We start from the raw sequence: 14,454 nt of genomic DNA on the forward strand, positions 1-14,454 counted from the left end.
AAGTGTCCTATTTTCATATCAGGAATAAATAGGGCAAAGGACAAAGCATTAAAATTTTACAGTTGAGAAGTCTGGAAGTATAATGATTTACCTCCTACTACAGTAGAGTAAATCTTGCAATTTGAGGGAGCCTAAAATTATTATGCAATGGGTTGAAAAAAGAAAAGGGATTTGGTTCTGGGAGCTCTATCTTTAACATTTTTTTAGAGAAGAGATTATTTTCTTAAAAATTAAAAATATCAAGTATCAGATATATATATATAAGTAAAGCACAAATTAAATATTCAGAAAAATATAAAAAAAGAGAATGTACATGAAAAAAGCACAGGATTAATAGTAAATGAGGAAGAACTATGATCCCTAAAGAATGAAAACCTTTATATGAAAAAAAAAGATGTTGGTCAAACAGAGAAACTGAAAGATAATTCTAAATAAATAAAAAGAAACAAGATGTGTTGCCATCATTATTATATATCTGCTGCCCAAATAAAGCAATGATTCAAGGTCAAATAAATTAGAATAGTCAGCACCTAATAGTCTTGGTAAATAGAGCAGATCAATAAATATGTATTGATTGGTTGATTGAATAAGAACTGCTTGCAGTTATTTTAGGAAAACCAAAGTCACTAGGGAAGTTATGTATGTCATTTCTTAAACTGAGCAAATCTGAATTTCCTTTAAAAACTAACAAAAGTCAAAACCTTTCCAAATAGTCTTAAGCAATGAAATTTTATGAAAACTTTATAATATCATGTTTCTATATAGAAAAACCTAGATTGGAAATTTAAATAAGGTGGAAATATAAATACGCCTGTATAAAGAAATGATGTTTTGCATCTTTGATGATTTTTGATAGGTGATTGAAATAGCCAAAATTTCATGTGAATAACTTACAAAAAAAAAAGCAAAACTTTTCTCTAAAATAATATGTGGATACACACATTTTTTATTTTCTGAAGTGGGTTCAGGTTCTGAAATGGGTCATCAAGATATTGACAGATGACTTCAAGGCCCTAAGTGAAAATAAAAAATAATTTGCAATGGTCTGAATTGATGAGAGGCCTGCCATACTGTATGTTTCAACAGGATCTAGGAAAGACTGAGTGATGGAGCCTTCCTTGAGAAATATTTTACTAATTAATTCACCAAGCATGGCTGTCTAGTCAGTGGGGGCACTCCATATTGGTGCCTTGGATACAAAAATTAATAAAATATGGTCCCTTTTAATAAGGTGGTAACTAGTGGATCCGAATCACATATCATTAAATTTAGAAATGCTAAGCAGACAGAAAAAAAAGGGAAGAGTGGATGGCAGAAAAGAAAAGGAAAAATCAAAATCTCTTTATATGGTTTCTATTCAAAGATGTCTGTGAATGTGTGTGTGCATGTAAGTGTGTGTTTGAAAGGGATGGAAAAAGCAAGCAAGCTTTTAAGAGATTTGATGAAATCAAGAGAGTATGTCAATGATATATCCTAAGATAAAATATGGCATTTGAGGGCAGAGAGTAATTCTAAATCCACCCCGCCCATGCAATGAAATATTTCCTTGTCCAGCGCTGGGAGTATTTGTGATATATGATTCACCTCACCAAATCTAATATCATTGCAGCCCTAAGGGATGCAGACCGTGGTGACTGTTCCAGCCTTTCTGAAGACTTTTCGTTGAGTGTTCATTCAGAATGTGTATTGTTAACAGGAGGATTGATTGATTGATTGATTGATTTTTTAAGATTTTATTTATTCATTTGAGATACAGAGATAGAGAGAGCATGAATGGGGGAGAGGCAGAGGGAGAGGGAGAAGCAGGCTCCCCGCTAAGCAAGGAGCCCAATGTGGGGCTTGATCCCAAGAAGCTGGGATCATGACAGACGCCCGAAGGCAGCCGCCCAACCATCTGAGCCACCCAGGCGCCCCAGGAGGATTTTTTTTAAAAAACTGAAGGTAAATTAATGATTTTTGAAAACTGATGTATAAGATGAAAAATTAGTGTAAGATTTAAGAAATCTTAGATTTGGTAGCCTCATAAAATTTAGTATATAATATCAGCAAGCTATTACAAATATTACTTTGTAAAGTTGATACTCAAAATAGCTAAAAACAGAACAAATTCAGGGATCATTAGACTCAAGTTACCTAGTTAGTTATTTGCATCTGAATCTATGTCAAGGCACGGTTATTCTAAACACTATTTGCCTATATGGTTTATTCAAAAGTCTTTTTTTTCCCTCTTTCATTAAAAAAAGGAATTAAAAAAATTCTTTCCCAGTTCTTAGAAAAGAGGAACAGAAAGAGGTTAATACCTATTAGATATTTACCTTCTTGCTTTTGTATTTGTGAGAGGTAATGACAGTGGAATTTAAAACTTGAAAGACTGAAAAAAAGGATACTATTTCTGGTTTGTAACTGTGAAAGCAACTTGAACCTTAGGTATTAAGGTAAAAGTGAACAAGTTCTGGATACAATCTCTTGCTAAAGTCCATCCTTCAATATATTTATTAACACACATTGCCATCCAAGAACACACTTTTCAAGGAGAAATGTGTCTTTACCCAACTCCCTCCAAAAGTTATCATATTTAAGTTCATGGGGAATCATAGATTTAAGCATTTATGACTTAATTAGTAAAATATTAAAAATACCTCCAAGATAATGATATCGCTTTTACCTCGAGATCTCTTTTGAGCTTCATCTTCTTCTCTCTTCTCTTGGTTTGTGTTCGATGTTCTAGCCACTGTGCCGAGCACTTTATTTCTTAATTTCAAAATACCTATATTATTTTGAAACATCCTCCCTGCACAGAGTAAATCTGTAGCATAGTTATTGATTTCATGTAATTTCTCAATGTGAATGACAATTTTAGAAGCTTTCACAACATCACAGTTGATAAGCCTCTTATGTTTTATTTTCATTTTGATTGGAGGCACTGTTCAATGAGTCTGCACATAGATGTTCAATCTGCATTTTTCAGACACGTTTGACTACACTTCATGAAGTACTAAATCACTTACACATTATGCAAATGTCCTGAAACTATAGAACTCTCCTGTTATTTTTTTTTCAACCACCGTTGAAAACAAAGGAGGAAATGCCAGTATATTGTCTTCTGAACACTGTCTATACCTCTGGGTTAGAAGTGCGAATATCTTTCCCAGCTTAGGAGTTTGTCCATGCCTGCTGTTAAGCTGACTGGAGACTTCCATGGGCGAGAAAAGTGAAACGTGTTTCAGTGTGATGAACAAGCAAAAAGGAGAGCAAAGGTTTTACATCAGGATGTAGAAACAAGTATGTCCCAATTTGACTACTGTAAATATGGTGAATACCAGGAATTAAAGCATAAGAATTGAATGTTTAACAGGCACTCCTTAGCTATGAATAAGCTTTTAAATCACCCTTCATATTAAATGCTTTATTATGGTATTACTTTCAACCATAATGAATTACCATGGGTGGTGAACACATGAATGACTGTAGCTTCCAAGATGAACGGAGCGCAGCAGAGAAATGATCTTTACAAACAATGAAAAAGCATTGAGATGGGAAGGAAAGGAAAAGGCAAGTGTTTGCGATTTCTATTTTTCCTGAAATATTTAGAAAGCATGTCTGTAGATGGCAAGAACTAGCAAATATTTATAGGCACCATTGCCTACCTTAGATAGCCACATTAGTGGATTAAACTGGCCTCTTTTAAACTTTGTTTTAAAATTTAAATTGGACCTGCATGACAAAAACGATTGTTCTCAAACCATGTCTTTCCTGCCATATCTTTCTTCCTCTGCAGGAAAGTACAGTAGAGGACTAAGTAAGATGTGGCATCAACTTTTATGACTTTTATCCACTGTACACATGTAAATTGTTGCTAGGAACGTAAGTCAATGAAAACAGAACTACAACACCAACAGGATTAGAGGTGTGGAGGTTTGGCATTGTTATCTCCAATTTACAGAGAAACCTGTTGAGGGTAGGCTAATCCTAGGAAGATTCTTACCAGTTGTTCTGCCCAATTCTGAGCTGCATAATCTCAGGAAACTATAGGAAATGGAAAGATAATGAAAACAACAGTCACATCAAGTGCCTGGCACACTGTAGGCAAGCATGATTTATTTATTGGCAGGATCAAATTAGACTTAAAATGAGATCCATGGGAAAGACCAAATACTCTAGCACTATTTAAGGTGTAACTTCAAGATTTTTTAAAAAATGAGAAATATTTTAAGGAAAATGGGCTAAGATTGGCAGCATCAAGGATTATATAATATTGCACATATGAAAATCACATCTCTTGTTCATTTATTTGTCAAATATTTTTTTAAAGATTTTATTTATTTGACAGAGAGAGACACAGCGAGAGAGGGAACACAAGCAGGGGGAGTGGGAGAGGGAGAAGCAGGCTTGCCACCGAGCAGAGAGCCTGATGCGGGGCTCGATCCCAGGACCCTGGGATCATGACCTGAGCCGAAGGCAGACACTTAATGACTGAGCCACCCAGGCGCCCCCATTTATTTACCAAATATTTATTAAGCACCCTCTTCAGGCCTACAATTGCTTCTGGGGATCAGCGGATAAAACAAGAAAAATGTGATCTCCACCTCCATGCTGTTTACACTCTAGTAGGAAAAGGGCACTAAGCACACACACAAAATAAACAAATATGCTAACTAAAGACTGGAAGTTTCCATGAAGGAAACAACCAGGATTATATGATAGATAATAGGGGAAAGAGGGTGCCGAGGTTCAGGAAGAGAGATACTATTTGAGCTGAGTCCTTAAAGATTAGGAGTAAACAGAGCCCAAAGACAAGGGAACAGTGTTCCTGGCAGAAGGATTAGCATATGCAAAAGCCCTGAGGTGAAAGAGAGTTGGGTGTGGTTAGGGAATAGAAAGGAAGCCAAATGGACTGTGGCAGGTGAGACATCATGAACTGAGGCTAAAGAAGTAGGAGGGCCCAGTTCATGGAGGGCTGTGGGACATGGTAAGGTATTCACACTTTCTTTATGTGCAGGGAGAAGCCACTGAGGGGTTTTAAACATGGATTTATATTTATCGGGTGAAGCCACTGAGGGGTTTTAAACATAGATTTATATTTATCGGTAACAAATGTGAATAAACAATAGTTTGAATTAATACAGAGGTTGTATTATTGTTTCATGGATAGGAACATCTTTTAAAATAGAATGATTTCTCCTTGAGGAGAGTTCTCAATGTGGGCCCACCTCTAGGTGTGTCGAGATAATTAGCTTATTTATCTCAATGTGAGGACCCTTATGTCCACGTTACACATACAACCACACATACAATATAGCAAGTTTCTAGCTTACATCTTTTAAGGCAAATTATAAATCATCCTGTAAGTGTATGATGCAATTCAGGATCTGTCCTATAATCAACTCTGGTGAGGTTTTTGCATAAGATTATGAATGAATCTTTCATTTGGCAAAAGTGTTCTCTGGCAGGAAGATTTCTGGAGGTCTCTTCGATTTTTATCATTGGCATTCCTACCAGAATTGCAGACCTCCCTGGACATTTACACCTTGAAAGAACAGCAATCTCAGGGACTTGCTTGGTTTTACTATTTGTTAAAGAAAAGTACCCAGCTGGAACTTCAACCCATGAAGTGGATCCCACAGACTCTCTGATGACAAGAAACAGCAGGTCTTAGCTCATTGCCCGGAGAATGCTGGCCGTGTTCCTGGTATTTGGGATCCTTTTCACTATTTTGCTGTTGTTTTAATCATGTGATAAAATCCTGGGCTGTCCAAAACACTTAGAGGCAACATAATTAATGGGAGAAAATACATCCTAAAGTTATGTAGGAAATTTATAAGCTTAAAATTGTAAGAGACATGATAGGGGGTATGTTGGTTAGTATTGCCATACCCAAGAACCACAGACTGGGTGGCTTAAACAACAGATATTTATTTTCTTACAATTCTGGAGGCTAGAAGTCTGAGATCAAAGGGCTGTTGATTGCTTCTGAGGCCTTTCTCTTTGGCTTATAAATGGCTGTCTTCTCCCAATGTCTTCACATGGTCTTCCTTCTGTACCTATCTGTGTCTCAAGATCCTCTTCTTTAGGGACACCAGTCATATTAGATGAGGGCCAACCCTGATTTAATTACCTTTTAAAGGCCCTATTTCCAAATACAGTCATCTTCTGAGGTCCTGGGTGTTAGGGCTTCAACATATGAATTTGGAGGGGGACACAATTCAGCCCATAACAGATAGTAAAAAATCTAAAAATTAAAAGGAAAGATATTTAAATTTTTATTTATGCAGACTGAACCTCATTGAGCCCCACTCAGTCTTGAACCTCACAATTTTCATGCAATCTAGACTTGCAGAATCCCATAGTCTACCCTATTCAACATCCTTGGTTTCCTCTATGAGTTTAAATAAAGTTTGCGATACCTATAATGTAATTGCAATGTTTGCAATTTTCTAAAATATAAGGACATAGCAATGATTTCAAGGAAAGTGACTTGAAGGGTGATGGAATTGCATTACCATATGGTGTTTAGATCGGGAATGAAAAAATTATAAACATGGTAGACAAGGAGTATATGAGGCCAAGTAATTTTATCTTTTGCATTAGAGATCAGATTATTTTAGTTTTGTTGAAAGTCACTGATTATAATACTTGATCCTATCTGGTTTTTCTCTCCATTAACTCAGAATTTTGCCCACACAACAGTTCACTGTCCTGGTGCATTATTTAAAAAAAAATTATTACTATTTGCCAACTCTCAGTATATTCTATCATGGTGGTGAATATTTTCTGTTTGCTCCCCCCACATCCAAATATCACCCTCCTCATCGTGCTCTGTGTCAGAATGCAGACCTTATCAAATGTTATCTGCAGAGCTCCTTGTCCTCTGGCCTCCAGTGAGGTTCTGCTGATGGGATACCTACGCAGGAGGTCAGAGAGCAAAAGGTGGGAGGGGAGAAAAACTTTATTCCCTTGGCTCTCTCTCTTCCAGGTTGGCTAGGGGGTGCTAAACTGTTCTTCCAAAGTTCAGGGCTCCTTGGAGCTATCCCACCCCCAATAGCCCGCTACCTGCTCTGGGACCATTAGAACCATTCTGTCCCTGCTCCTCTCCAGGCCTACAGGTGCTAACTCTGCACCCTTTCAATTGCCTCCACTAGCCCTGGGGTTTCTACACTGTTCCCAGATGATTTTCTTAAAAACTGCCCACATCTTTGTAAATTGATGCTTATCAAACTTTCCTCAGTGGACCCAGTTTTAGCATGCCACTCTACCCAAGTCCTGTCTAGCTAGACAGAAATCATAAAGCCAGGCTTTATCTACAAAAGAATAGATCTATCTCTACTTCAGTCACGTTATTTAAGAGATAAGAAAGCAGAGTCCCGCTCTGATTAATTTATTTCATCATCTATTTTCCACTCGTTAAACATATTTATTGGGTATCTACCATGCTCTAGGCACCATGTTTGGTGAAAGTGATATGAGAGTACAAGGTCTGAAGGAACTGAACATCTGCTGGAAGAAAACAATGAGAGGCAGTCCTGTTTTAGTAAGAAATGCTAGAAGGGACGGTTGTCAGAAAGAACCAAGGAAAATTCTAGAAGTGCCAATTAAATTCAAATTTGAAAAGTGGGCTGAGGAAGAAACAGGGGGAATGAGAAAAAGGGGATTTTTTTTTTTTTTTGTCATAAAGCATATTGACAGTGTCCTGGAATGAGACAGATCTTGGCATGTTTGCAGAACAGGAAGTAGCCGCTCAGTGTGGCAAGAGCATCTAATACAGTGCGAAAGTAATATAAAGTTGCAAATGTTAGCAGGAGTCTTATCTGTTGTTTTAAGGAATCTGAACTTTATTCTAAAAGCAATGATGAGAATCAGGACATAAGTAAAGGAATAACACCTTGGAATCTCATGCGGGCTGCAGTGTGGAAAAGGTGCAAAGCTAGAGGCAGAGAAGTGAGTGAGGGGCTATTGCATTCATCTCGGTGAGAGGTGAGGGTGGCCCAATGAAGGCCTTGGCTTTAGGAAGGGGGAAAAGCAGAAAGAAGGAAGAGATGTAATCTACAGGAAACTTACCAGCGGCAGCACAGGTAGGGCTGTATCAAACTGAACTTCAGAATATACGTAGGTCTGCTATCAGTGCAAAGTTGAACTTCTTTATACTTGTCATAACCTTTCAAGAATTTCAGTTGAGCATTTTTATTATTGCTGAAATATCAATTATTAGAGAGTTCATGGGAAGACTAATGTTGTAGTCTTTATAGTGATTGGAACCTGAACGCTCAATAGTTTACCCAAAATAAATATTTGCTGTGTGAATTCATCAACTGCCTTTTAAAAATAATATACCTTTAGTGATAATAGATTTCTATTATATACTTTGCAAATTCATGTTATGACGCTAGTCTTAAGCAAGAATAAAATCGTATAACTTAATAATTAAAACAATAATAATTTGCAACAGCCCCTGGTGGTGGGTATGGTATTCTAGTAATGAATTTAAAATGTCTCTGCAGAAGGGGAACGCTCCTACACTGTTGGTGGAAATGCAAGCTGGTGCAGCCACTCTGGAAAACAATATGGAGGTTCCTCAAAAAGTTGAAAATAGAGCTACCATGCAACCCAGCAATTGCACTACTGGGTATTTACCCCAAAGATACAAATGTAGTGATATGAAGGGGTACATGCACCCCAATGTTTATAGCAGCAATGTCCACAATAGCCAAACTATGGAAAGAGCCTACATGTCCATCAACAGATGAATGGATAAAGAAGATGTGGTATATATACACAATGGAATATTTGGAAAACAATTTGTTTTCAAAAAAAACCCCGAAATCTTGCCATTTACAATGACATGGATGGAACTAGAGGGTATTACGCTAAGTGAAATAAGTCAATCAGAGAAAGACATGTATCATATGATCTCACTGATATGAAGAATTCTTGATCTCAGGAACAAACTGAGGGTTGCTGGAGTGGTGGGGGGTGAGAGGGATGGGGTGGCTGGGTGATAGACATTGGGGAGGGTATGTGCTATGGTGAGCGCTGTGAATTGTGTAAGACTGATGAATCACAGACCTGTACCTTTGAAGCAAATAATGCAATATATGTAAAAAAAAAAAAAAGATAGTTGGAAGGGAAAAATGAAGGGGGGGAATTGGAGGGGAAGACAAACCATGAGAGACGATGGACTCTGAGAAACAAACTGAGGGTTCTAGAGGGGAGGGGGGTGGGAGGATGGGTTAGCCCGGTGATGGGTATTAAGGAGGGCATGTATTGAATGGGGCACTTGATGTTATACGCAAACAATGAATCATGGAACACTACGTCAAAAACTAATGATGTAATGAATGACTAACATAACATAATAAAATAAAATTTAAAAAAAATTAAAAGAAACCCCTATAAATAAAATAAAATGTCTCCATAGAATTGCTCTTTTTTCAAATCTAAAATTCTTGTAAATGTTCTTTATCATCCTTAGCCCCTAAATATGTTTTCCTTTATCTATTTTCTAGACATTCCAGTATGCGTTGAACTATGAGTAAGACATTACATTATTTTTTGGCCAGTGAAAACTGTGCTTGGCACAAAGAAATATTTATTTTTTAGGACATAGGGATATCATTTACTAAATTACTAAGTTTTTGCACTATCACCTTGGTAACTTGAAAAAAATTGCCCTCATTCCAGAAGTGTCCAAAAAGAGTTACTAAAAACCCAAAAGATCATCAAAAAATTTTTTTGTAGAAAGAAGGTATTTAGGGAAATAAAATTTTTAAAGATGTTTTAGATATGACAGCAGGAAAAACTTTTAAAAACCACTTAAATTTGAGTAGGGTCATAATTTTTTTTTTTTACTAAGCGAATCTAACTCATTTAGTTATTAATCTTCCTCAAATCCCAAAGAGAATAGATGATCTACTGACAAATTTTAGATAAGATTAAGTTAAAATGACCCTTTGTAAATTCCTGTTATCACTTTCAGTTGTAGCTGGCAGGGAATGATATATGGCTCAATTTCAGTTTTAATGTTCAAATGTTTGTAGGTGGTTATCATGTTTTCATCCCCATTTTCTCTCTCTCAAGCTTATTCCGGGTCATCTTGGTGTGTTCATAAGTCCCTAAAGAGGTTTAATCAGTGAATAACATGTTGTGACCCTGACATTATTCTTCCTATTTTTTACTATCATGAAATACTGGTGAGTAATGTTTATTTTTTTCCCATACATTAGTAGAGAAAACCATTTATTTTTCTTGACATTATTTTTTTCCATTTTTCTCTTATGCATGAACGTTTCTGTCTTACATAGCTATACCCTGGGAGTACTAGCTCATTATTGTCTTCATTCTTAATAATATCGTCGTTCCCTTGTCTACATTGGCATCGAAACTATTCCTCATTGAATAGTTTCAACAATAAATAATGTTATGTACTGAATTAACATATCACTGAATACTTCCTATATGTTTAATTATAACCCCAAATATACATGCAATGTAGAATTATAGTCCACATACAATATATTTTAAGAAAAGGAAATATACAACTTAAAAATTATCAAATATATATATGTGTGTGTGTGTGTGTGTGTGTATACACCAAAATTACACAAAATATAGAGGCCCAATGGACTAGTTCTATGATGAAGTAATCAATTTTACCAAAGCTTTCAGATAAAGCTTTTATACATATAATAAATGAAAAAATTGGTCTGGTAGTTTATGTCTGTAGAATAGACTAGGTCGTGATTTCTCTTACCTTTAAAAATGAAGTCTTTGGGAATCATTACAAGGGGTACAAGGCCTTATATGGGAAATGGACTCAGTTATGCTTCTTACATCTCACCCTTCTGCCCTTTTCCACGTGTAGAATTCAATTCTGAATTCAAATTCCTGGCACTAGCTTTAAAAAGTAAACTGGAAGTCAAACTGTGTAGAATTTGCATGATATATTGATAGACAAGAAATTGTTGAACAATAGACAAGAACGAGTTGAACAATATTCTGTTGCTGCATAACAACCACAATTTTAACAGCTTAGTACAACACCCATTTATTAGCTGGCAGTTCTGTAGGTGGAAGTATGAGCATGGCATCATTGGGTTCTCAGCTCTGTGTTTCACAGGCTGATAGGAAGGTGTAGGCCAGCATGCATTCCCAGCTGGAGCTCAGGGTCCACCTCCATGCGCAGAGTTCTGTCCCTTGTGCTTGTAGGACTAAGATCCCCATTTCAAAGTTGTCAAGTGGGAGCCACACTTAAGTTCCTAGAGGCCACGCACATTCCTTGCTTGTGGTCCCGTCCATCTCCAATGTTAGCATTAGAGGCTCTCTTTTACTTTGATTCTTATCACACTTCACATCTCTCTGAATTCTCTCTGTCACCTCTGGACTCCTAGTTAAAGGGCACATATGATTAGATCAGGCCCACCCAGATAATCTCTCTATCTGAAGGTCAACTGATTTTGGAGCTAATTACATCTGCAAAGTCTCTTTTTCAGCAGTACCTCAATTAATGTTTCATTGAATTACTAGGAGATGGTGTGTGTGTGTGTGTGTGTGTGTGTGTGTGTGTGTGTGTGTGTGTCTGTACCAGGGACTGGGAATCTTGTGAGCCGTCTTAGAGTTCTGTTTACCACAAGGACAAATGGATTGAAATGCTGCACAGCCAATGGCCAAAGGTAAAATAGATGAATAGCAAAGGTGGTTGATTTTCGTTTTCATTCCAAATTACTTCAAACTAATTGTATTTTTGAGAGTTGTGCTATTATCAGAAAAGTGATCAAAGAGTACAGATTGTCGAAGTAATAAGCAAAATGGGGAGAGAACACCGAGCCTGGACAGTGTTTCTCTTTCTGCCAAAATTCGAGGAGCTCAGGGGGTGTCTAGAAGGTCTTTAAATGCCACGGGCAGTTTGTGGAAATGCTATGGGCATTTTTGTAGACCATGCTTTGTGAAGAGCAGCACAGCCTGAAGTTCCAGGTTTTGAAGCAGGAAATATTAACAGAGGTAGTTTGAACCTATAGGGATAGAAATGATTCAGACATGGCACTTTACAACCCAACCTTGAAGCACCTCAGTGATTGAGAATGTTCAACAATTATGTCACTTTGATAACAAGCAGCTAATAAACCAATTTGGACTGACTAGATCCTCAGGGACATTGGCCGTGACAAACATATAAAATATGATTACGTTCCTAATACTCAGTGAAAGTGAAAAATATGACCGAGTTAAGATAATACCTATAGAAAAGAATCCTAATCTAGAAGTGAGTGGGGATTCCAAATTATTAGTATTTCACATGTTTTGGGATTTTGAACAACTGGTATAGATTTACTGGCATTTTAATAAGGTGAATCATAGAAGCTTTTAAAAATTTATTTGTTGATTTACCACTTGCATGATCTCGTTCTTTAGGTGGCATGACTGACAATAGCAGTGTGGGCAATGTATGCAGTTTCCAGCTTGAGATAAAGGAATTTGTATTTAATTCTCAGTATTTAGCATGTTTAGTTGGTACATCAATGTCACTGTATATTTTTTAAAGATTTATTTATCAGAGAGAGAGAGAGAGAGATAGAGAGCATGAGCGGGAGGAACAGAGGCAGAGGGAGAAAAAATCCCAAGCAGACTTCTCACTGAGTGCAGAGCCGGATGTGGAGCTTGATCTTAATGACCCTGAGATCACCACCTGAGCCGAAACCAAGAGTCGGCCACTTAACTGACTGAGCCACCCAGGTGCCCTGTCATTGTGTATTTTAGTGACCTTTGAAAAATTGGGAAAATGGGACACTTGGGATCTTGGTGTTATGCTAATTCAACATGGGAAGGGTCAATAGAGCCACTTCTTCCTGACTCACACCACAACCTGGGAGGGAGGAGCTCAGCCTGCACTCAGGCATCCGAATGGAAGCTGTCTGGCTGAGACTGAGGGAGGAGAAAACATGAACAACAGGAGAATCTCTGACTGTACTTTTTTTTTTCCAATTTAAAAAGGACGTAGCCTTTGGATGGGAGGGAGAGCACCCCATCCTGCTGTCTTTCTGTTGCCGTGCTCACAACTACAACACTCCGGTCCACACGGTCTTTCACTGCTGCAGAGCACGTGCGGGCTTGCTCTTTTCTGTAACCTAGCAGTACCAAAGCCAGCAAACCCCAGGCTGTGGCTTCTCTGACCTGGCAGGCTCCTTACTCTACATCAGGTGGCCAGGTCACCTCACTTCTATCTATGACCTCCAATTTTTGTTCTGCTTAGATTTTTGTAACACAGTTCCTCTGAACCTTACCCTGAGCCTGTATCATCAATTTTGCCACATTCTTAGCCAAAGAGCATGTTGGCAGGCTGCGATTGGAATGCATGGTTTAAAGGAAGGCCACGAGCCCAACAGCAAGTGCCTGGAAGATCAGTAGGAGGCAGTGATGAGAAGGGATAGAGGGAAGGAGAGAGGGAAGTGTGGAACTGATGGGCTGGCTGTGTTCTAGACTGATGGCTTCAAAGACACACAGGGCATATGGGAGGAAAAGCAATGTTGGTCTGAAAATATAGTTCTATCTCTATCTCTATCTTCATCTCTATTAATCAGTATCAGTATTGATATATACACCCTACATACTTTACATACCAAATATGTAAAGTCAGACTGCACCTTTTAGAATGGCATTATTGAAATGACCATCATAGTTGTACTAGTCTTGAGCTTGCCCACGGGAATTTTATTTTCTTTAGTGGATCCTGAATTGATAAGACAGTGCACTTATAAAAACTCAAATGTAACTGTATTTATTTTCAGCAAGAAATACAACTGCCCAGACAGAGTGAAAGAGAAAACTAGTAAAGCGTACAAGGTAATTCATGCTATTTTCAGAGTTGATAGTAACTATGGAAAGAAGCAAAGTGGTTTATTTACATACTAACTCTCCCTGTGGCTAGCATAATACTGAGCCCTGAGAATAGATGTATCCAGCTGTAACAAAGACATCCATCTGACAAATAGCCTGAATCATGTGCATGGCTTTATCAAATGCCCTGTTTCCTGGGCCGTTATTAAAAGACCTGGATACAAATTTTTAGACTTCCTCACTTCCCCTCCCCTCATCCACTATAATTTGCCCCTGAATTCTAGGTATACCACCTTCTTTTACTGACTCAATCTTTTTTCTAGATAGATTAATATCATTGATTAAGCTCCAGCAACCTCTTCTACCAATTAATCCTAGTCATGAATGATAGATACACTTATGGATACGAGGTAAGTTGTTTCCCACATCTCTTCAAATACACATTTACAACCTATTCCCATGTGCTGGGGGCATCTTACTATTGCCTTCCAAGTTCTGGGCCTGATACTTTGTTAATATCGCTAGAGTAAATTATATGGTCCATAGTATGAGCTGAATTTCTAACAGTAATTTCTTTTAATGTATTTATAAAATTTCCAGCAGATATCACTTACAAGGGAATGCTATTTG

The 14,454-nt window shown here is 37.6% G+C and overlaps 1 long non-coding RNA gene across 1 annotated transcript in view; it reads left to right on the forward strand.

Annotated features, from left to right (window-relative positions):
- Positions 1-14,454, forward strand: part of LOC113913081 — an 88,561-nt gene that overhangs the window by 3,463 nt on the left and 70,644 nt on the right. The window contains exons 2-3 of the long non-coding RNA XR_003517081.2: positions 13,776-13,830; positions 14,148-14,234. This is a non-coding gene — a long non-coding RNA (uncharacterized LOC113913081). The remainder of the gene's footprint in view (positions 1-13,775; positions 13,831-14,147; positions 14,235-14,454) is intronic.

Source organism: Zalophus californianus, chromosome 14 (assembly GCF_009762305.2).
Source record: "Zalophus californianus isolate mZalCal1 chromosome 14, mZalCal1.pri.v2, whole genome shotgun sequence".
NCBI classification, from domain to species: domain Eukaryota; kingdom Metazoa; phylum Chordata; class Mammalia; order Carnivora; family Otariidae; genus Zalophus; species Zalophus californianus.